Source organism: Sus scrofa, chromosome 6 (assembly GCF_054392235.1).
Source record: "Sus scrofa isolate SSC_HxYL_T2T_F1_AM1 chromosome 6, Sscrofa_HxYL_maternal_Yorkshire_Landrace_v2.0, whole genome shotgun sequence".
In the NCBI taxonomy this organism is placed as follows: Eukaryota; Metazoa; Chordata; class Mammalia; order Artiodactyla; family Suidae; genus Sus; species Sus scrofa.
Window position 1 is genome coordinate 104,305,907 of NC_139388.1, and position 21,784 is coordinate 104,327,690.

General features: G+C 42.8%; 1 protein-coding gene and 1 long non-coding RNA gene across 21 annotated transcripts in view; both read right to left on the reverse strand.

Annotated features, from left to right (window-relative positions):
* The window catches only part of PTPRM (protein tyrosine phosphatase receptor type M), a 749,885-nt gene that overhangs the window by 480,885 nt on the left and 247,216 nt on the right, over positions 1-21,784 (reverse strand). The window lies entirely within an intron of this gene.
* On the reverse strand, positions 5,709-15,341 carry LOC146402721 (uncharacterized). Its single transcript, XR_014807611.1, has 2 exons — positions 10,589-15,341; positions 5,709-10,459 (listed from the first exon to the last, which is right to left on the reverse strand). It is a non-coding gene; the product is annotated as an uncharacterized LOC146402721 (long non-coding RNA).

Genomic DNA, 21,784 nt, shown 5'->3' on the forward strand with positions numbered 1-21,784 from the left:
TGAACTCTAGGACTTAGTCTGTTGTTACAATGGTTGTTATTTCTTTGTTGAACTTCTCATTTTGTTGATTCATTGTTTTTCTATTATCACTCAGTCGTCTTACAGTATATGTTTTCTTATAGTTAATTAAGCTTCCTTAATTATTCCAAAAGAGGATTATTGTGAATCCTTTGTTTAACAGTTCACAACTCACCATTTCTTTAATAGTCAGTCATGCAGATTTGTTACTTTCCCTTGCTGGGGTCAGGCTGACTGGACAGTCGAGATGGGTGCATATCCAGTAGTGGATGGGGCATGAGTTAGCCTCCCTCCCTAGTGGGGCTGCTGGTGGGACCCAGGCCTGCAGAGTTCACTGTTCAGGGGGCAAATCAGGCTTGAGTGAGCACTGAATTCCTGTTTGGGCAAAGCCACCAGTTCTGCTCTGCAGACAGAGGAAGCCACAGGCTGGCTGTCTAGGCACCCATGTGCTGAGGCCTGTGGAATGTGCTCTGTCTGGGTTCTCTAGACCGTGGTGATGAGCAGAGCTGTGAGTTTGAGTCCGTGCCCAGGCTCAGAGGGAGAAGCAGCTCCGCAGCCAGTAAAACTATGTTCATTGTCCTCTCTTGAGCTGACCGACACCCTGTGTCCCCTGGCTAGACAGGCCACTGGCTTTGCTCTGCAGACCATCAGCTCTGCCCCCTCCTCCTGGCTCAGGTGCCACTAGAACACCCTTCTTCCACTTCTGTCTCCATCCTTCTGGTTGATGGGTCTGGAAGACTCCCTCCACAAGGTAGGGCTGGGACACAGCACATGGCCTGGGCTTGTGTGAACCCAGGTGGGGCCGACAGACCTCCTTGTTTGAGGATCAACTGAGGTAGCTCTGCTCCCTTTGAGTTCCCTGGTCAGAGGGTGCCCCATCTTGGCTCTGCAGGTGAGCAGAGACACTGGATGGAATCACCACCTGGGCGATGCAGGTGTGCACTCTGTCTGCAAGATCCCTGTGCAGTGCTGTGAGCCCCTCCCCCTCTCCATCAGTCCCCAGTGTTGAACCCCCAGATTCCCCTGCACTTCCTGTGGGGTGGGATCAGAATTGGGGCTCCCACCCAGTGACCTGCAATGCTGGGGTGGAGTAGGCTGTCCTCCAGGGTCCTCTTCCCACTGGAGGAGCCAAGGCTGGGGGGAGGCCTGGGGGAGGGGTGGTGTGGACCTACAGTGTGGGGGAGGGGCAGTGTGGTCAGTGGCCCTGCAGCCCTCTCCCTCCCCTTCTCTGTGTCTGTCTAGGTCTCTCAGCTGCAGGGCATCTTCAGCCTCACCCTGGGAGGAGGGTCTCCCTGTCTGCCTTGGTCTTGCGTAGTTGTTTGTTGTTAACTACTGAGGAAGGACCTTCTTCTAAGTTGGGAATGACCTATGTCACTATCTTAGTGACCTCACTCAGTAAGCCTATTTTTTTATTGCAATGAGATGGAAATTTCAGAGAGAGAAGGCAAATGGCTGAACTTTAAGTGAAGCCCCGAATGCAGAGCATCCTTACAACCTAGCAGGCTGTGTACACAGAGGTTGGTAACCAGCTCTCATCCCTCTCTGCTGAGGCAAGGAAAGGAAGAAAACAGCCTATGTTGTATCAGGAATTACACACACACACACACACACACGCACACACACATTTGTGTGAGCGTACACTCAAGCATATCCTCATAGCAAGTAAAACTGTAAATTCTCCCCCAGACACTCTTTAACACAAGATGCTCATCTGCCTGGGGTTTGGTGGGCTCCTCACCTGAAGTCAGGGGCTGTTGCTGCCTCACCTTCCAGGGACGTGAGTGGAAGACGATGAACTCCTGAAATTCATTTCCTTGGAAACAAACTGGCCAAAGACCAAAAATCTAGTCTGCTGTACCAAGCAGTAAGAAATGAAGCTTCTCTTCCATACTTCTTATATGATAAAGTTCACACAGGAAACTTCAAGGTCCTTAAAAATCCCTTCTCCAACATAACACGTTAGTGTAAAAAAAAAAAAAAAAAAAAACAACTAACATTTCCAAAGTTTAAAAAGTAACAAATTAAAAGCCTCCTACACTCTCAAACCTTTAATTCTATGGCTCAGAGATGACCAAATCCTAACAGTCTCAGGTGTACATTCCCAGACATTAGATCCATCTTTAAATAGTTTTAAGGTTGGGGAGCAAGCCAACGGATATTTCTGTTCTGGTACCTGCATTTTCAAGTGGCTGCCAGTATCTTATACTACAACCTTTCAATCCTTAATGGAGTTTCAAGTAAAATGAAATTAGGCTCCGTGATGTTTTTTACACTAATTTTTTTGACAAGACCTGTCAAGATTTTACATGGAAAATTCACTTGATTCTTACAAACCTTGAGGAGAACCTTCACAGCAGAAGTGTAAAGATCCTCATTATTTCTACTTTAGCAAAAAGAGGAAAAAAGAAGGCTGAGACTAGAATTGGACACTCACAGTATTCTTTCCTTAATACACCTTTATTTCTCCCATATTTTAGCAATAAAAACTGGAGGTCCCACGGTCAAAGAAGAATGGCAATGAAAAGAAAAGGGTAGACAACCATTTCTTCAAAAGCGACGGCTTCTATCATTTCCTTCAGCTAAAGGGATTATTTTCTTTCATTCTCTTATGGTATATAAAGACTAATATTTCTGTTTTGCGGAACTTCAGGAGGCAATCCTGAAATGCAGCCTAACAAACGGCCAATTCAGCAGTCTAGGTCCAACAGATAAAGATAATTTCATGGCTCATTTTCCCTCCAACACCTGCTCTCATTAGCTAGACTTCTTTGGATGAAAAGACAACCAGACTGAAAACGTAGTCCCACTGGCTAACAATTTACAAAATCAGTTTTCATTGAAGTTCAAAGCTATCAACCTGATTAGAAAATACTGCTCCCTGATTGAAGCTGTTTATCTTGGTGGACAAGAGCAGTTCTAATGAGAATCAGCTTGATAAAGAATATTATTTTAAGCTCTTTCAAGAATCCTTTTCTTTTCAAGCTCTATATTTTCCTTCCAAAGGCACATAGATATCTTCATTACTTTTACTCAATGGAGATGCTTCCATGAAGCAAAGGATAACTGGAATATGGGAAACAGAAGGAAGAAGAGATTCAGAAATGTGGTGCAATTTTCTTATCTAATTTTTTTTTGGGGGGGGTACTGCATGCATGCCATGTGGAAGTTCCTGGGCCAGGGATCCAACCTGCACCGCAGCTGTGGCAATGCCAGATCCTTAACCTGCTGTGCCACACCAGGAACTCCATCAGTGGGATTTTCTTGATGCACACATTTTTGATGCACTGGCTGAAATACCAAAAAATAAGGGAAAGTGGCCTTTTTCTCTTCTTGGATGTTTTCACTTTATCTGGCTACTCCTGGAGCCAACGTATTTCTGGTACCAGTTCCGCTAATGGCACAAAAGCAAACAGCCTCACTCCCAGGTCTGCGCTTGACCTGAAGCTCACAAGTGTGGCCCACACAGCACCAACTTCAGCCCTTGGGAAAGCAGACCAAACCTGTTCCCTCCAACCTCACATGAAGCCCAGTTTCCATTTTCCCAATTACGAGGTTGAGATGACAGAAAACATCCATCTCATTTGAAAAGGTTGTGGAAAGGAGTGACTTGAATGAATTTGAAAGCTACGTCCACATGGAGTCATTACCCATATTTTCCTAATGCCCTGACAGCTATCTGCTCTGCCTTTGGCAAATTCTGTTCTTTACAATCGAGCCTCTGGAATATGAGGTAATAAACTGTCTTTTATAAATCTTGAAGCTATGCTATTAGGTAGACAACATTTAAAAGGGTTCTATTTTCCTGTTACCTTGAATCTTTTATCAGTGTCAAGTTTCCTCTTGCTAATGCCTCTTGCCTTAAGTCAACTTTCTCTGATTTCAGTCTAATATGCCAGCTTATCTTTGGCTTAGGGATACAACTTTTTATTTTCACCCCCTTTTTTTTTTCTATTTTTGACACATCACTTGTAAGCAGTGAACAGGTACCATTTTCCCTGTCCTTTGTATTCCATCTGACAATCTCTGCCTTGGAAGTGGAGATCTACTTTGTATATATTTAGTATAATTTCAACTACATTTGGGCTTGAACTTTCTGGCCCCCTTTCAGATTGAGTTCTTATTATTTCAATCTCCGTGTGAATAGCTTGTTACTTGCACCTTCCATCTCTCTTCACCTGATTACCCCAGAGAGTACTAGATACAGCTCCTAGAACCCATGAAGTTCAGTATCCATTTGTACTTATACCACATCTCCCCAAAAGTCAAGAAATGCAAAGCATTTCTAATTCAATTTTACTTTTCATAACTTATGTGCCATCACTTTTATGCTTTTTAAATCTCTATATGAGATCCCCAAAACTACTACTGTTTCTGTGTTTCATATTATTATTATTATTATTTTACTTTTAAAGGCTGTACCCATGGCATACGGAAGTTCTCAGGCTCAGGGTTGAATCACTGCTGCACCTGCAGGCCTACACCACAGCCACAGCAACATGGGATCTGAGCCGCATCTGTGACCTATATCACAGATCATGGAAACGCTGGATCCTTAACCCACTGAGCGAGGCCAGGGATTGAACCTGCATCTTTACGGATGCTAGTCGGGTTCATTTCCACTGCGCCACAACGGGAACTCCCTCACATCCAGCTGTTATGTAGATTTGCCCTTGCCATTACTCCTCATTGCTTTTTCCTGAACCTTCATGTGTTATGTAGGTGAATTTTCTTTCGTCTGGAGAACCCCCATTAGCATTCCTTTATTGCAGCTGGGCTGGTAATTTCCTCAGCCTTTTTTTGGGGGGGGGAATAAAAGTCACTTTGTCTCATTTTCATTAGAAGTAGAATTCTAAGTTGGCAAACACTTTCTCTTAGTACTTTGAGGATGTCAATCCACTGGCTTTAGCTTCTGTCATTCCTGTTGGGAGGGAGCTGTCAGCCTTATTACTGCTCCTTTGAAGGTGACATGTCCTTTTGCTCTGGCTGCTTCTAGGATTTTTTCTTGTCTTTGGTTTTTAGCAGTGTGACCATAGAATACTCAAATTTTCTTGGCATTTATCTTGTCTAGGTTCCTGACTCTTCTTTGCATCTGTGGCTTGAGGTTGTTTGCTAGTCTTGGAAACACTTCTGTCATTACCTCCTCAAATACTACTTCTGCCCCTTTGTGTGTCTCCTTTTGGGAGCTCCAGTTACATATGCTAGATCGTGCAGTTACTGTGTCTTGTCTGTTTTACAGTCTTTTGTTTCTCCTCTCTGAACTTTAAGCTAAACATTTTTTTTCTGTCCAAATTTTAGTTAATTCTCCTATCAGCTGCTTAAAAGTGTCTATTAAACCAATTCATTAGGTTTTTAAAATTACAATATTACAGATTGTCATTCCAGAATTTCTGTTTGATGTTTCTTCACAGACTCAGTTCTCTGAAATTTTCCCATCTTGCTATTTCGTAACTGCCTCAATATTTTAATCACTGTTACATTAAAGTCCTTTGATTAATATTACATTAAAGTTAAGTAACTCCATATCTGGATCACCTAAGGGTTTCTATTTTTATGCTTCTTGTCCTATTGATTTTTAGTTAAATCCTGTGTTTGGGGATACTTTTTTTTAAACTGAATAACACTGAAAATGACAAATTATAGAGAAAATTTGAGGCTCCAAAATTGATGTTATTATCTTCCTCTAGGGAGGATTTATTTATTTTTTTCTTGTGGAAGACAGATGGGTTAGGAATTGATCACTTTACTCCTGAGCTTCCATCACTACGAGAACCTCTCTCTTTCAGGTTCACTCTTCTTCCTTCCGTGAACTTTTGGGGTCCCTACTGAGAGCCTGAGCTGTTTACCTTGGCAGGACATGGATTCCAAAGCTTTCTGAACCTTCCTCAAGCTCCAGTCTGCTTTCCAGCTTCCCCCCAACCGATGACACTTTTGATTCAGCCAATGCCTAAATGAGAAAAGTTGTACCAAATGCTGAGTTCATCTTTAAGGGCTGCCCTCTCTCTGGAATATCAGCCCCATAAATTCCTACTTATTATAAAATCCCAGTGCTTTCAAAGTGATCACTCTCGCCTCTTCCAGACTATCTACTTGTTCTACAGGAAGAATGGCCTGAAACGGGCTAGTTGGCCACTGCTGAAGAGGGAATTCCTACACTTCCATTTAAAAGCTCAAGAACAAAGCCCAGAATCTTAAGTTCCCACTTCGTTGTCCCCCGAATTACATATATTTAAAAATATACATTGGGACAAAATTGTTGACAACATACCTATGTCATGTGAGGACTTATTCAAGATGGTGTGAAAGTACATGAATTGGCCACGAATGAAATTTGATCACCTGGGATCAAATCTTGGCTATTAGGACTTGGACAGGTTGCCCAACATGAGCATCCATTTCACGACTTCTCAAATGCAGATAACTTTACTACCTGCATCAGAGCTTGCTGTGAGGATATAAACAAAACACGTGAAAATACTTAGGTAAGTACATTCCACTATGTAAACCCTCAATGATTCATGATGATTATTATTAAAATAAATATTTCTATAAGTAGCATCTTTCATACCAGCATTCCTATAGACTGTTCCATGGTTTCTAATAGATGTTTCCCTTGAGTGTTACTTCTGATGACTCTGGCTCTTGTTCCCATATTTTGCCCTCGATCTTTGTTGGGTAAAGAGGCACCTCACTGCTGATTTCCACAGCGTGTTTAGTCTGTCCTTTTAAGCTATTTCCCCACAATTCTCACCAGCACCTCATTATTTTTAGGTGTTTGCAAAAACTCTACATATCCTAGCCACAAAGATACATATTAACAGACAACCCAGTTCCATGCATTTCATTTAAACCAAGACACAGAGTCAAAACCACCTGTGTTGGGTGCCACAAATGCATTGGGCAGCATTTACTCTCATCTCGTACTCAAGATCATCGATATTTTTAGAGATCTAGCAGATCTGAATAGTTCAACTAGATCCTCTCAAACAGACAAATCTAGGTTTCGTCCTCTTTCCTTAATAAAGACTGCGAGGGCAAGGAGTGGGCCTGGGCTGTGGGAGGAAGACACAGGGAGAGCACCATTAAAACACACACAAGAATTCTCCCAGTGATGAGCACTGTCGTGACAACTTGAAACACTCTGGATCCCCCCTGAAGTCTATGAGATTTTGCCTGCAGTCATAGGTATAAGGATTCCACCCAACGTGAAATGAGCAAAACATCACAGTTGGCCACTGGAGGAGAAGCCATTTCACAGGTAAGAGGGAACATTAGAATTATTCTGTGTGCAAAACAGACTTTTATATATATATATACACACACACACACATACATATATATATAAATATGCATATATGTATAACACATGCATTTATATATAAATATGTTTATAAGTATATAACATTTATAACATATGTTGTATATATGTATAATTATGTTATGAGGTAGAAGCCTTTGCAGATCAAGTCAAATCAGCCACACACTCCCCTGTGGCACTAGGGAGGAAAAGAATGGAGAACTTACACATTTCTAAGCCAGAATCAAATCTGAAACATCCTCCACAGTTTATTTATAAGAAAATTTGCCACATTTACAGGAAAGCAATTTAATGTCCAGAACTTAATGTGTTCCTTCATACAACACATTTTCACAGTTTTAAAAGAAAATGCAAATATTTCACTTTAGAAACAGCAGGTTTATTCTCACTGTATAAAGTGGAGCCCCCTCCCACATGCAAATTGTACTTTTAAGCAATTCCTTGTAAGTCAAAACTTAATGAAATCAAAGACATTCCATGGCAGAAAACCGCATCTTTTCTTCCCTGTGAAATACAGAGGTTTGTCTTTCATTGCATGAGTAACATTTATCGACCACATGACGACTGACCTGCATGGCTAGACTAAATTCAGCATTAAAAAAAAAAAAAAAAAAAAAAAAACCCAAAACCCTGAAGTATAGTTGATTTATGATGTAGTGTCAATTCCGCTACACAGCAAAGTGATTCAGTTATACACACACACACACACACACACACACACACACACATTCTTTTTTTATTCTTTTCCATTATGGTTTATCTCAGGATATTGAATACAGTCCCCTGTGCTCTACAGTAGGACCTTGTTGTTTATCCAAAATTCAGCATTTCTCGTACCGGTTCATCTGACCACAGAAAGACAAAAATCTCGCAGAGCTGCCTGGCCAGTCTTACTCTGAAACACTCTTCTTATTTAAGTAGGGCTGCAAAGAAAATCCTCACCTCTCTTGCAGATCATTATGCAAGCCTCCTGCAGGCTGGGCACACGCAGAGATTCGCAGTCCAGTGAGGAGGGAATGGAAGGGGGCAAACACCTCAGAATGAAGGCAGTAAATACAATGTGAGCATGAAGCAGTCCTGTGTCTACATACTTTTTTTTTTCAGTTTTTTAAAAAAATTTTATTGAAGTATATAGTTAATTTACAATGCAGTGGTAGTTTCAGGTGTATAGCAAAGTGATTCGGTTATACATATAAATATATACATACATATATTCTTTTAAGATTCTTTTCCCTTTGAGGTTATTGCAAAATATTGAGTGTAGTTCCCCATGCTGTACAGTAGGCCCTTGTTGGTTATGTATTTTATATATAATAGTATGTATATTATGACTTCGTATTTTGAAAGGTTTTTTTTTGGGGGGGTATTGTTGTTGTTGTTGCTGCTATTGTTGTTATTGTTTGGTTGTACCCAGAGCATTTGGAATTTCCTGGCCAGGGACTGAACTTGAGCCACAGCAGTAACAATGCCAGATCCTTAACCCACTGAACCACCAGAGGACTCTGAAAGGTAATATATTTGGATGCAAGTTTCGACTCCTAGAGCTAATGAAGCTGTGATAAGAGGCTTTTGACTATTTCTGCTTTGTCTATTTCCCTCTTGAAATATCTCTAAGTGAGGAGCCACTCTCCCACCTGGATGACAGAGGCTACTTTGGTTGCTCAACATTCCCTCCTCTAAGAGGACTCTCCAGATGCACAGAATCTGGGTCAACCTGTCAATCAAGGCATGCAGAGGCCTCTGGCTGGCAAATTAGAATTCTCCATGACCTGGTAATGGTGCATCAGTGCATCACTTGGATTTGGGTGTGTGATTTTCCCCTTGAAACGTGTAAAAGGGATGCTGAAAGAGAGAAAGGAGGTCTCTCCTTCTTTTCCATCTTAAGTTGTGGTAAGGATAAGCTTAGGGTTCTCATTAATTGTATCTCATGCCACAGGAAGAAACTCCACCTGTGAAAGAAGCCACAGCATAAGGGGAAGCGATCTGAGCCATAGAAAGGGGCACAGAGCCCAAGAGGCATTGATTTGAGCCTCTAGATCCAACTGTGCCTGAAGCCATACTCCACCCCTCCACTCTCAACTCTATAAACCAATAAATTCACATTTATAATTAAGTTAGATTTGGGCTTCAGAAATGATAACCAAGCAAATAGGCTAGAACACCCTTCTACTATCAAACTTAAAGAGCATTTTGCCAATCAAATAGCATCTCCTGCATAACTAGATACTAATTAAATTCCAAGGGGCCTTCCAAAGGTTCATAGTTTAAACATGCTCTGTTGCTTTGTTCTTTTTTCTTTAAATATTATAAAGTTGTTATTGATTTTTTTTTTTAATCTTTTCTTGAGCTGCTCCCACGGCATATGGAGGTTCCCAGGCTAGCGGTACAATCGGAGCTGTAGCCGACGGCCTACACCAGAGCCACAGCAACGCGGGATCTGAGCTGCGTCTGCGACCTGCACCACAGTTCATGCCAATGCTGGATCCTTAACCCACTGAGCAAGGGCAGGGATCGAACCCACAACCACACGGTTCCTAGTTGGATTTGTTAACCACTGTGCCACGATGGGAACTCCTAAAGCTGTTCTTGAAAATCAAGTGTTACTCTGAAATAGGCAGAGGGATCAAATAGAGCTTATGCAGGAAGCCCTAGAGCTCAAGTAAAATAGAGTAGAAATCATAGAAATCAGGAAAAGGATGAGTATTTGGAAGAGGGACCAGCATCAGCAACAGGTCCAGAGACCTTGGTAAGATTAGGGATTAGAATTAGGAGCAGCCACAGCTACTCAGAGTGGCCGAATGAAGGAAGGAAGGAAGGAAGATAAAACAGTGCCCTACCAGGGGGACAGCACTCAGGAGTCAGCCACTGGGCATTTAGCCAGTGCCTTCCAGTGCCAGGTGCTCTGCCAGGAAAATGAGATAAGACGAATACAACAACCTTGTGAGGATAACAACAGCGCCAGGCCAGGTGAGTGCTCCAGACACACGGGAGGCCCACTGTCCCAGGGGAAGAATGAGTATAACTCAGGATGCTGGTTGCTATGATGACATCCTAACATACTAGAGGAAAATAATTTTTATCAGTTGTAGGAAATAGAGGAAAACAGTCCAAAGTGTTTCAAGTTCCCTATAATTCTTATAGAAAAGGAAGCCACTGTCTTATTCCCTGCACAATGGTACAAAAATAATTCTTCCTTGATTGAGTTTTACCAGTTGTAGGAAATAGAGGAAAATAGTCAAAAGTGTTTCAAGTTACCTATAATTCTTGTGGAAAGGAAACCACTGTCTTATTCCCTGCACAATGGTAGGAACATGATTCTTCCTTGATTAATTCAAACAAACAAATCAACCCAAGAGACCACAGGCTCTGCCCTCTGAGATCAGCCATGACCACATGCAGATGATCCGCCCTGCCTGCCCCCACCTCACTGCATTCTAGGTACAGGTGGTGGACACTGATGTGCTGTCCAGATCCTTCAGCACCTCGGGGACTGAAGACCACATGGCCTAGCTGCAGTGAACACCACTGGCCATCAGTGTCCCCCACTGCCCTGGATGAAGAGTGCCACCTCATCCTTGGTCATACACATCTGGTGACTGGTCAGTACTGGGTTAGGCAGAGAGCCCCTTCACCCCAACGCAGACAACTCTGAAAGGGCATTAGAACTTCGGATGTTTCAGATGGGGCTGGCTGAGGCCTCAGAGCTTCAGATGGGATCAGCTGAGGCCTTTGTTGGTTCAGTATCATAGGACTGGGCAGAGGAGAAGCAGGATGGGTCCCTCCCCTCCACTCCCCTCCCCTTCTCTTCCCTCCTCTCCCCAGACTTTGATCCCAAAGAGACACCTGCATGCTGATCCTGGGGAACCCAACCTGAGACGATGTGCATGTCTCTGGACATGACGGGGATTCTAGAAAGAAGGGAAAGGAACTCTTGTTTCTAAATGTCTGATATTTAAAAATAAAGGGCAAACAGGAAATTCCAGTCTTGGTTCAGTGGTAAGGAACCCGATTAGTGTCCCTGAGGACGCAGGTTTTATCCCTGGCCTCGCTCAGTGGGTTAAGGATGTGGTGCTGCAGTGAACTGTGATGTAGGTCACAGAGGCAGCTCGGATCTGGCATTGCTGTGGCTGTGGCGTAGGCCAGCAGCTATAGCTCCAATTCAGCTTCTAGGCTGGGAACCTCCATGTGCTGCTGGTATAGCCCTAAAAAGACAATCGATCAATCAAACAAACAGTCAATAAATAAAGGGCAAACAAAACAAGTACTGTCAAGCTTAAAGTAGAAGGAAGTTTCGTCTATAACTGTAAAAAGGGACAAATCATATAGAAAAATACGGTGAATCAGCCTATTCCATTTATCCCATAGATTTTAGGCTTCAGCATACTGAAAAATGTTCGCAAAGTAAGTCTGGACCCCAGTCCAGTATTTTCGCCATAAGCATCTTTGCTGCAAGCATTTTCACCACAAGGACTTTCACTGCATAACTAATTGGTCATAAGACATTTTAGCCGTGAAAGATAAAATAACTGGTTTGAGGGTTGGCTGTTTGGTTTCAACTGATTGAAATGTGTTAGCATTTTTTCCAGACAGTGATGGGCTTTATGGAGCGGACAGACGACGATGGGCTGCCCCAGGAGTTGGCTTCTTATTATGAAACCCACAACCCTGGAGACGAAAGGGGCCAAGGCCTCCCAGGCCCAGGGGTGAACCCACATTTCCCAGAGAACTTTGGAATGCCTATGTGCAGACATGTGACAATGAGCCAAGAACACACAGCCGTGTGCTTTCACAACGCAACGTACAGCTCATACAGACATCCACCGGAGTGTGTGGAAACTGATCCCTCTCCTAATGAAGTGAGACATTTTAGTGAAAAAAGAAAAGGAGTGATGTCAAAATGATGACTCGACAAGCAAAAAATAAAAAAAGTACAAAATACTCTGAATAAAAGACCTGGAAGACCAAGTGCTTAGGTACAACCCAGAAAATAAAATCAGTTATTTGCCCAGCATTGTCATGAAGCTATAAACATTTTAAATGTATTCAAACATTTTGTATTTTGCAAGAAATTTTTATTCATGTCTCATGGTTCATTTTATCCTTTTTTTGTTTTTCTTTTGTGGCCACACTCGAGATGTATGGAAGTTCCCAGCCCAGGGATCAAATCCCAGCCATAGCTGTGACAAACACTGAATCCTTAACCCACTGCGCCAGGCCAGGGATCAAACCCTTGCCACTTCAGAGACCACACTGGATCCTCAACCTGCTGGCCACAGCGAGAGCTCCTTTTTAGTGCCCCTCTTTTATCTTTCATTATTTTATCTTCTATGGCAAAAATGCCTTAGGGCCAATGAGTTATGTGACCAAAAAGTGTTTCTAACTAAGATGTCTACAGCAAAGATGCTCACAGGGAAGAACCTAGAATGGCTGTGATAATAAGAAATTCTGGGAGTTCCCACTGTAGCTCAGGGGTTAAGAAGGCTATATACTGTCCATGAGGATGCGAGTTCGATCTCTGACCTTGCTCAGTAGGTTAAGCATCCGGTATTGCCGTGGCTGTGGTGTAGGCCAGCAGCTGAAGCTCTTATTTGACCCCTTAGCCTAGGAACTTCCTTATGCTGCAGATGTGGCCCTAGAAAGAAAAAAAAAATTCTGTGTGCAGACATGAGAAAGTGAGATGCCTTTTGCATGAGTGAGAATACAGGGGTCCATGAAAAAGTGACTGAGCACCCAACACAGCTCTGGTAAGCTCACAGGTCTGGACATTTTTTGTATTTTCATCAAGTTCTCAAGACATCACACATTCATCCAAGACTTACCCATTTGCAAGCTCATGCCATATAAGAACTGTGAACACGATTGGTCATACTCTAATTGTTGTTTCGGGAAAAAAGTAATTTCACAAACTTGTCATTGAATGCTCTTCTAGGAGAGAGAATAATGAATTCCACCAGAAAATAACTTTCACCGATGAGGCTGAGGTTACACGATAAAACCCTTTAGGAAGGTCTCAGAAAGATGTAAATCAGCGCCTCAGAGAAAGGTGCCAGCAGACAAAAGGCCAAGGATGCTGAGGGCACGCCTCTCAGATCCTGTTTCACGTCACTGGATGGACCACCTTAAGGGTGACATCCCAGGGCTTATCTCAGAGAGATTTACGGGTGTAGCTTTTGTCGCACAGAGTGAACTTCAATAAGAGTCAGGCTTTTAAGCAAATTGGGCTCAGATTAAACTGGACAGAGATGGTTCTAATGCAAAGAGGCCACTGGAAGCCCAAAGTACCACAAGCAGAAGTCAGGCTGGGAAAATGACTCCACACACCTGGCCCTTTGTTATGAAAGAGGAAGATGGACTCAGACGGAAGGCCAGAGGCACAAGGCATCATTTCTAGGCAGCAGGACTAAGCTGTGGGCAAGCCGTTGCCCCCCATACCGTGCGGCGTTTCAGAGATTCTGCAGACCAGTGATCCTTCAGGCTGGCTTCCCGTCCCAGCCCTTCCTGAATAGGCGGCTCTGTACGCAGCTTTGCTGACGCCTGTCCCATCACTGTGTGTGTATGGGGCGGGGGGCAGATAACTTGTCCCTTAGCTCCCAGGTCTTCAGACTGAGGAGCTGTGTACTAGGGGAGCTATACAAAACCACACCAGAGATGCCCCTTCTGCACCTGAATCTGATTTAGATGGTGAGGCCCTGGATTCTGAGCTGAAGGTTTTGTGAGGTGAGATTTAACAGGTCTTGGGGCAGGAAGGGAGCTTACTGACATATGGGAGGGGATGTGGTGTGCAGAGCTGTGGTCCCCAGGCACCGGGTGGACGATGTTTTCCAAGGATGGCCACGCTTCTGTATCCTGCCCCCTTCCTTAAAAGGCAGTGATGACACACCTGTACTGTTAAGTGGGGTCTAGGTCCCCCCATTTAAACTCAGTAGGAGGGTGGAAGCGATGCTGGGTCATAAGATGCAATGCAGCTCCCACCTTCCCCGCAGGATGCTTGCCTTTGGGGCCTGGCAGCCGTGTTGGGAGGAAATGCAGGCCCCATGAGGAGGCCCCATGTGGGTGCCCCAGACAGCAGCCCCAGTGAGGCTCCAGCTGACCAGCATCAACTGCAAGACACATGCCTTCCTACAATGCCAGGCCCTGGCCTTTGAGACCTCTGGCTAGAGCCCTGGCATCATGGAGCAGAGGCAAACCTTTCCCATGCCATGTCTGGATCCATGCCACAGAAACCATGAGAGCTGACTGCAATGTTGAGCCATGCCTATTCCTGTGCCCCAGAATGTTAATCTTGATTATAAATTCCACACCAGGACATACCTCTGACTGTCATATAAAGATGAAAGTTTGAAAGTTTCTTCCATTTCTTAGAGTATTAAGTCCAGAGAGTTAGTCACCCATTCCGGCAGATCTGGGAAATGCCAGTCTATTGTGTCACCTCTGAATTAGTGCCACCTGATATGACAATGATCATCTACGGTAGGCTGCAGTGGGTCCTTCCCTCAGACCCCTAACCAGAAATTCTAAAACATGCACAGGGCTATTCCTTCACATACCCTGAACAAACTATGGATGAAGACGACTGACAATGAACAGTGTCTGTGCCCCACTGTCATACCGCAGATCATCACAGAGGCTTTGGTTAGTCTCCAGTAATAGCACAAAATGCTCAGGAACAAAGAAGAGTCTCAGGAAGGGAGAAGGCATTCAAAACAAAACTCACACAAGAGGTTTTGTGGTGGGGTTTTTCTGCATTTTAAAAAAATATATATTTATAATTTTTTATTAAAGTATAATTGATTTAAAATGTGCCAATTTCTGCTGTACAGAAAAGTGACCCAGTTTTATATATATATATATATATATATATATATATACATATATATATACATGCACACATTCTTTTTTTATACTATCTTCCATCATGTTCTATCATGTTCATCATGTTCTATGTTCTACAAAATATTGGATACACTTCCCTGTGCTATACAGTAAGACCCCATTGCTCATCCATTCTTTTTTTTTTTTTTGTCTTTTGTCTTTTGTCTTTTGTCTTTTTGTCTTTTGTTGTTGTTGTTGTTGCTATTTCTTGGGCCGCTCCCGCGGCATATGGAGGTTCCCAGGCTAGGGGTCGAATCAGAGCTGTAGCCACCGGCCTACACCAGAGCCACAGCAACGCAGGATCCGAGCCGCGTCTGCAACCTACACCACAGCTCACAGCAACGCCGGATCGTTAACCCACTGAGCAAGGGCAGGGACCGAACCCGCAACCTCATGGTTCCTAGTCGGATTTGTTAACCACTGCGCCACGACGGGAACTCCCTTGCTCATCCATTCTAAATTTAATAGTTTGCATCTACCAACTCCAAACGCCCAGTCCATCCCATCCCCTCCCCCTTCCCCTTGGCAACCACAAGACTGTTCTCCATGTCTATGAGTCTATTTCTGTTTTGTAGCTGGGTTCCTTTGTGCCATGTTTTAGATTCCACTTAGAAGTGGTATCATATAATATTTGTCTTTCTCTTTCTGACTTACTTCACTTAGCATGAGAATCTTTGTTGTATCCATGTTGCTGCACATGGCATTATTTCATTCTTTTTTATGGCCAAGTAGTATTCCACTGTATATATGTAAGTGGTTGTTGTATGTACGTATGTTAAGAGGCTTAGTAGTAAAAAGTCTGCGATTTGGAGCCCAAACATATAGGTTCATATCTCCTATTTCCCACCTAGGAGACATGTAACTTGACTTTAAATGAGTTTTAACCTCTTTGTGCCTTTGTTACATTTGTACAATGAGAATGACATGAGTCAGGCTCCTCCAGAGAAACAAAATCTAGAGTATACACTGGTCAAATAGCAGAACATACCCAGAGAGAGATTTTAGGGCAGTGTCTCCTGCAATTATGGGGGTGCAAGTCTTATTCCTAGACCAGCATACTGGAAACCTCAGCCAGTGCAAGTCCTATTCCTAGACCAGCAGACTGGAAACCTCAGCCTTTACGGCCTTCCCCTGATTGCATGAGACTCACCCTTGTTCTTTTTTTTTTTTTTTTCTTTTTCTTTTTTAGGGCTGCACTTGCAGCATATGGAGGTTCCCAGGCTAGGGGTCTAATCAGAGCTACAGCTGCCAGCCTGCACCACAACTCATGGTAATGCCAGATTCTTAACCCACTAAAGGAGACCAGGGGTTGCACCCACAACTTCATGGTTACTAGTCAGATTCATTTCCAGCTGCCCCACAACGGGAACTCCAGACCTACTGACATTCTTGAAGGTTGTCCATTTTACTCAAAGTCTACTGATTTAAAGGTTTTTATTCAGAGTTAAAGGTTAATTTTTATTCAGAGTTCTCTGATCTAAAGATTCTTTTCCAACCACCTCTAGACTGATGTTTGGCCAAACAGCCATGAATTGTGGCCTTGCCAAGTGGACACATAGCATTGACCATCACAGGGATAACCAATAGTGCCCACCTCACGGGCTGTCCTGTGGCCTAAGTAAGATAATGCCCAGGGGTGCCAAACACAATGCTGCAGATACATGCTAATTACATGCTAATTATCACTGAAATGACCATGATTTCCCCCAGGCAGCCCTGGTTTATACCTGTAGCTGTTACATAATTATAAATAGCACCCTCGCATCCCTTATTAATTACAGATTAATCTTGCCAACATTTATTCTCAGGCTTCACCCTCCTCTATGTGAAAGTGACTCTAAAGGAAAAAGGAAGAGGCTGTGCTGGGTGATGATGAGGAAGCCAGTCTAGGGCATCAGCCTGTTCCCATCACGGTCCCTCACAGGAGCTCAGTCCCTGAATTATGACTCAAACGAAAGTCAAGAGGTATTTACCGTATCTCTACTTTGAGCATTAGAAAAATACATTATTCATTGTAGGAAAAAAGTGTCCCTAAAATAAAGCTAAATTCAAAAGGTTGGCACTTCCTGTGTTACACGTAGAGTGACTCCTTGATCAGAATTATAGAAAGCTTATGTATCACTTACTCTGATAACCTGGGAAGCAGTTTAAATTAAACCAGCATGTTAAATAATATTTTAAAAAACTCAAACAGTGCAAATCTTGTCTTTCTATGCCCAAAGGATAGAAATTTCTGTGAACTTAAATAGCTTTTTTTGTTCTACTGCTTTTCCATCTCCCACTCCCAAACAAAGGGGCTCATCTTATAATAAACTTTCCGAACCTCCAGTTCAATTCAGTATTCTATACAATTTTTTGTTTGTTTGTTTTTGCTTTCTTAGGGCCGCACCCACGGCATGTGGAAGTTCCCAGGCTAGGGGTCAAATCGGAGCTGCAGCTGCTGGTCTATACCACAGCCACAGCAACGTGGGATCTGAGCCATGTCTGCAACCTACACCACAGTTCATGGCAATGCAGGATCCTTAACCCACTGAGGGAGGCCAGGGATTAAACCCGCATCCTCATGGATACTAGTTGAGTTCATAACCTGCTGAGCTACAATGCAAACTTCCACTGTTTTCTTTTTTTTTAAATAGCAGCACTTATGGTTAGGAAGTTCCCTAGCCTGGGATTGAATCTGAGCCACAGCTGTGACCTACACCACAGCTGTGGCAATGCCAGATCCTTAACCCACTGCACCAGGCTGGGGATTGAACCCTCGCCTCTACAGCAAATGAGCTGCATTGTCAGATTCTTAACCCACTTCATCACAGGTGGAATTCCCAGTATCCTACAGAATTCTTAAATCACTTGGCAAAGACCACTCACAGCATCAAGAGCATGAAGTCACTTCTAGGTAACTGGCTATTTTCGTGGCTATACCAATGTCAAGCATATTTTAAGCAACTCTGATGCCCAATAATCTACAAATTGCTCTCTGAATAATCAAGTGCTGACTGTGCCTCTCATTAAGTGATGATTTGAGCCCCAAATGCCTCGATCTGTCTGACCTAAAGTTAGAAATAACTGTTCCTGTAAAGAAGCAGCAAGCAGAAGAGAGGTTCCAGAACAACCCTTACATCTTTTCTGAATTATACAATTTTGGTTATATTATGATCGCTTACAATTTACCATGAACTTCAGCAATAAGAGAAAGTCTTTCTGTAAAAATCTGCTTTTCAACTCAAGGGGCTTAAAATAACGCCACATGACTGAAAAACCAATGAACCTGATTTCCGCACAAGCTCCTCCAAGGACTTTCATTGCTGTACTTGACAAATTGCATCTTGTCCTTTCATCTCAGATCAAATTGAAATAAAAAAAGTGAAGTCTGTCTCACACAACAAAAGTCCCAATAAAATTTATATAAAGTTTAAGAAACAAGCACATTGACCAAAGCATCTTGGATTTCAAGGGCGTGTCAATGCCAAATAGTAGCAGCTTTTGGAGTTATAACAAAACAAACAAATTCTGCAGCCAACTGTCATACCATATGTTTCTGATGGCTTTTATTCTCCGTAAAGCCAATTCATTGTTCGAAGAAAACACAACATTACCAGGGCATGTCATTGAAGGCACATTTCTGACCATTTGTCAATTTCTTGCTACAGCAAGCTCTGAAGTCTGAACAGGGAGCCGAATCCTGAAAACAGTGGACACGTTGCCAAGGCTTTTCTAGCACAGACCCTGACAGCACTGTGACAAATATGCCTTATATTCTCTGCACATTTTTGGAAGAAGACAGACCCAGAGATTATCACAGCCTGGTTCCCTAGAATCTACCCCAAAGTTTCAAGATATAGTATCTTGGAAACATACATTTGCCTGATGACTCTATGTTCATGTGTGTTCCTAATAAGCAGTTTAACTTATTCTTTAACGAATTGTGTGTACATTTTTTTTCCTTGCAAATTACCTAGAAATAAATGTACAACTCAGGAAGCCATCCCCTGCCACTCAGGGATCCTGTCTGGAATGTTTGATAAAACGTTCAGAAAATAAATGTACTTTTGTATTGGCATAAGACTGACAGAATAAGGGAGGCAGAGCTGCTCCCCAAGGGTTTTATTTCAAAGTGAAATATAAATAAGCTTTGGCAATATTTAAGACCACTGTTCCACTTCCCAGTACAGATAATCAATAGCTGACAACCGCAATCCAGCCATCGCTGAAAAAAAAAGGAGGGGGTATTTTCCTCAAAACTAAGTGCGGTGCTATTGAAGATTGTGATTTTCCAGAACTTTCGAGAAATGTGAATTCTCCCCTGAGTGATACCACAGTTCTGCCTAAACCCTATTCTGGAACTTCAAAGAATCCATTTCAAGCCAATCACTTAGAGATCCCACTGCCATACTTGAAATGCTGCAACACAGAGCCAACCAACCCTGGTTGGAAAATACTTTTTTACAAAACTCCAGAACCACAAAACTCGAATCTGCCATGCACAGGTAACTACTGCATGGCATTTCCATTTTAGTCACTACTATTTGCACAGCATTTATGCTGTATTTGGTATAGTTGGCCAGCCCTATCCAAAGGTTTCACACGGCAAAGCACACGGGCTACATCCTGTTATACGACATTTATTAAATCATAAAAGCATACTGAACTATGTTAATGAGATTCAGCTTGCAACCATGGGAAGAAAGGAGGCATTCCATTTAGCTCCAAGTTAACCAGAACCTTCTATCTATAAAGTACAAGATGATGTTTGTTAAATGATGGTTTTATTACTACCTGTACATAAAGAAGGAAGATAATCAATACTCAATTATTAACCTGTTCAACACCAAAATGAAGGCAAATGTGAATAGGCAGACAAGGAAATATATAAACAGAAACACAAAAGAAGAAGGAAAAGAAGAAAAAAGCACATTTCCAAGGGAGAAAGGATGCTGGTGAGGCAGCTCTTTCCCAAAAAGGAGAAATTTAGGTTCCACTAGAAATAGAAAATTTTGAGAAGCACCACATGGAAGTCTTTAGTTTTCCTCTCATTGACCAAAGGCAAGGATTCCACCGCAGGAGACTCACAATTACACGTACGCGAGGGCTGAACAAGTGATCTTGCAGCCGCTCTTTCAGGATACTCTGGAGATTTACGTGTCACATCGACTTAAGACATCTTTACGAGTGAGCTCACAGCCAAGATCTTAAAACTTCGACAACAGCACAAGCACGTGTTTGGGCTACTTATACACATAATCTTGTGATTGATAGTCCACATACCTCTAGGCCCACGATACAAAAACACGGCTTTACATTAGCAATCTAATTTTGGCCACCTATTTCCAGACGACAAATACCTCGATGAGGTAAGGGAGAATACACTAGTATTTTCCTGGAAGGAAAATGTGCATCTATTGTTATCTTGAATGTGAACAGAGTGTCATCTTGAATTCTAAGGCAGGCAAATATATAATTATTAGGTACTCAGGTTTTTGGGTGTGCTGGAAATATTATGCACAAAAATGTCTCCAACATTTATATACATTATTTTGTTTGTTCCTCTCAACACAGAAGCGCTTTGAACCAGACCCATCATCACGAAGATATCACTGTTATTATCACTTCCATTTGGGTTCTCATTACTTATGATAACAATAGGACAGATAATCCAAATGGCAGATAATATGAAAACCATTTCATTTTAATTTCAAAATACAATTTGGTTTTCACAGTCAGCACACGTCTCTGATTCGGTGGACCCAGCAGCACTGAAAGTGAATTGCTGGAACGTACAGAAGGCCAGACAGAGAAGAGAGGAAAAGCGGTTTGTTACTGAAATACTTACAGGATGCCATCATTCATTCCTGGCACCATTTTTCTTTTACAAATATTTTTTGTACCTATTACTTCATTTATCTTTTCGGGAACACGGCATACACCAGCATGGCTATTATACCAGCTGTAGCACCCGCAGAACTGGGGGCATAGCCCAGGGTCCCTAGACGGCCTCCCAAACACGGGTGGGGGTTGGGGGGGGTTCTCATTAGACTGGAAGGATTCCCTTTCTTGTAGTCTTTCTTACTCTTTTATTTATTTATTTATTTTTTTTTGTCTTTTTAGGACCGCACCCGTGGCATATGGAATTTCCCATGCTAGGGGCTGAATCAGAGCTGTAGCCATCAGCCTACACCACAACCACAGCAACGCCAGATCCAAGCCACATCTGTGACTTACACTACAGCTCATGGCAATGCCTGATCCTTAACCCACTGAGTGAGGCCAAGGATTGAACCCATGTCCTTATCGTTACTAGTCGGGTTCATTACCACTGTGTCACAACAGGAACTCTGCACACACACAGTTTTTCTTAAAAAAAAAACTTCCCAAATGACTCCGCTCGTTCCTTAGGATGCATCAGCCATTGCCACCCCACTCTGGGCTGTGAACTCCCTGTGGTCGTGGACTATCTGGCTCCTTTCTGGAACCCCCAAAGCATCTGGCAAAGCCCCCTGTACGATACAAGCAGTGTGCAGACTTTTGGGCAGGTCCCTGACAATGTCGACAGTCGAGAGAAAACCGTGTTTTCCGACCATC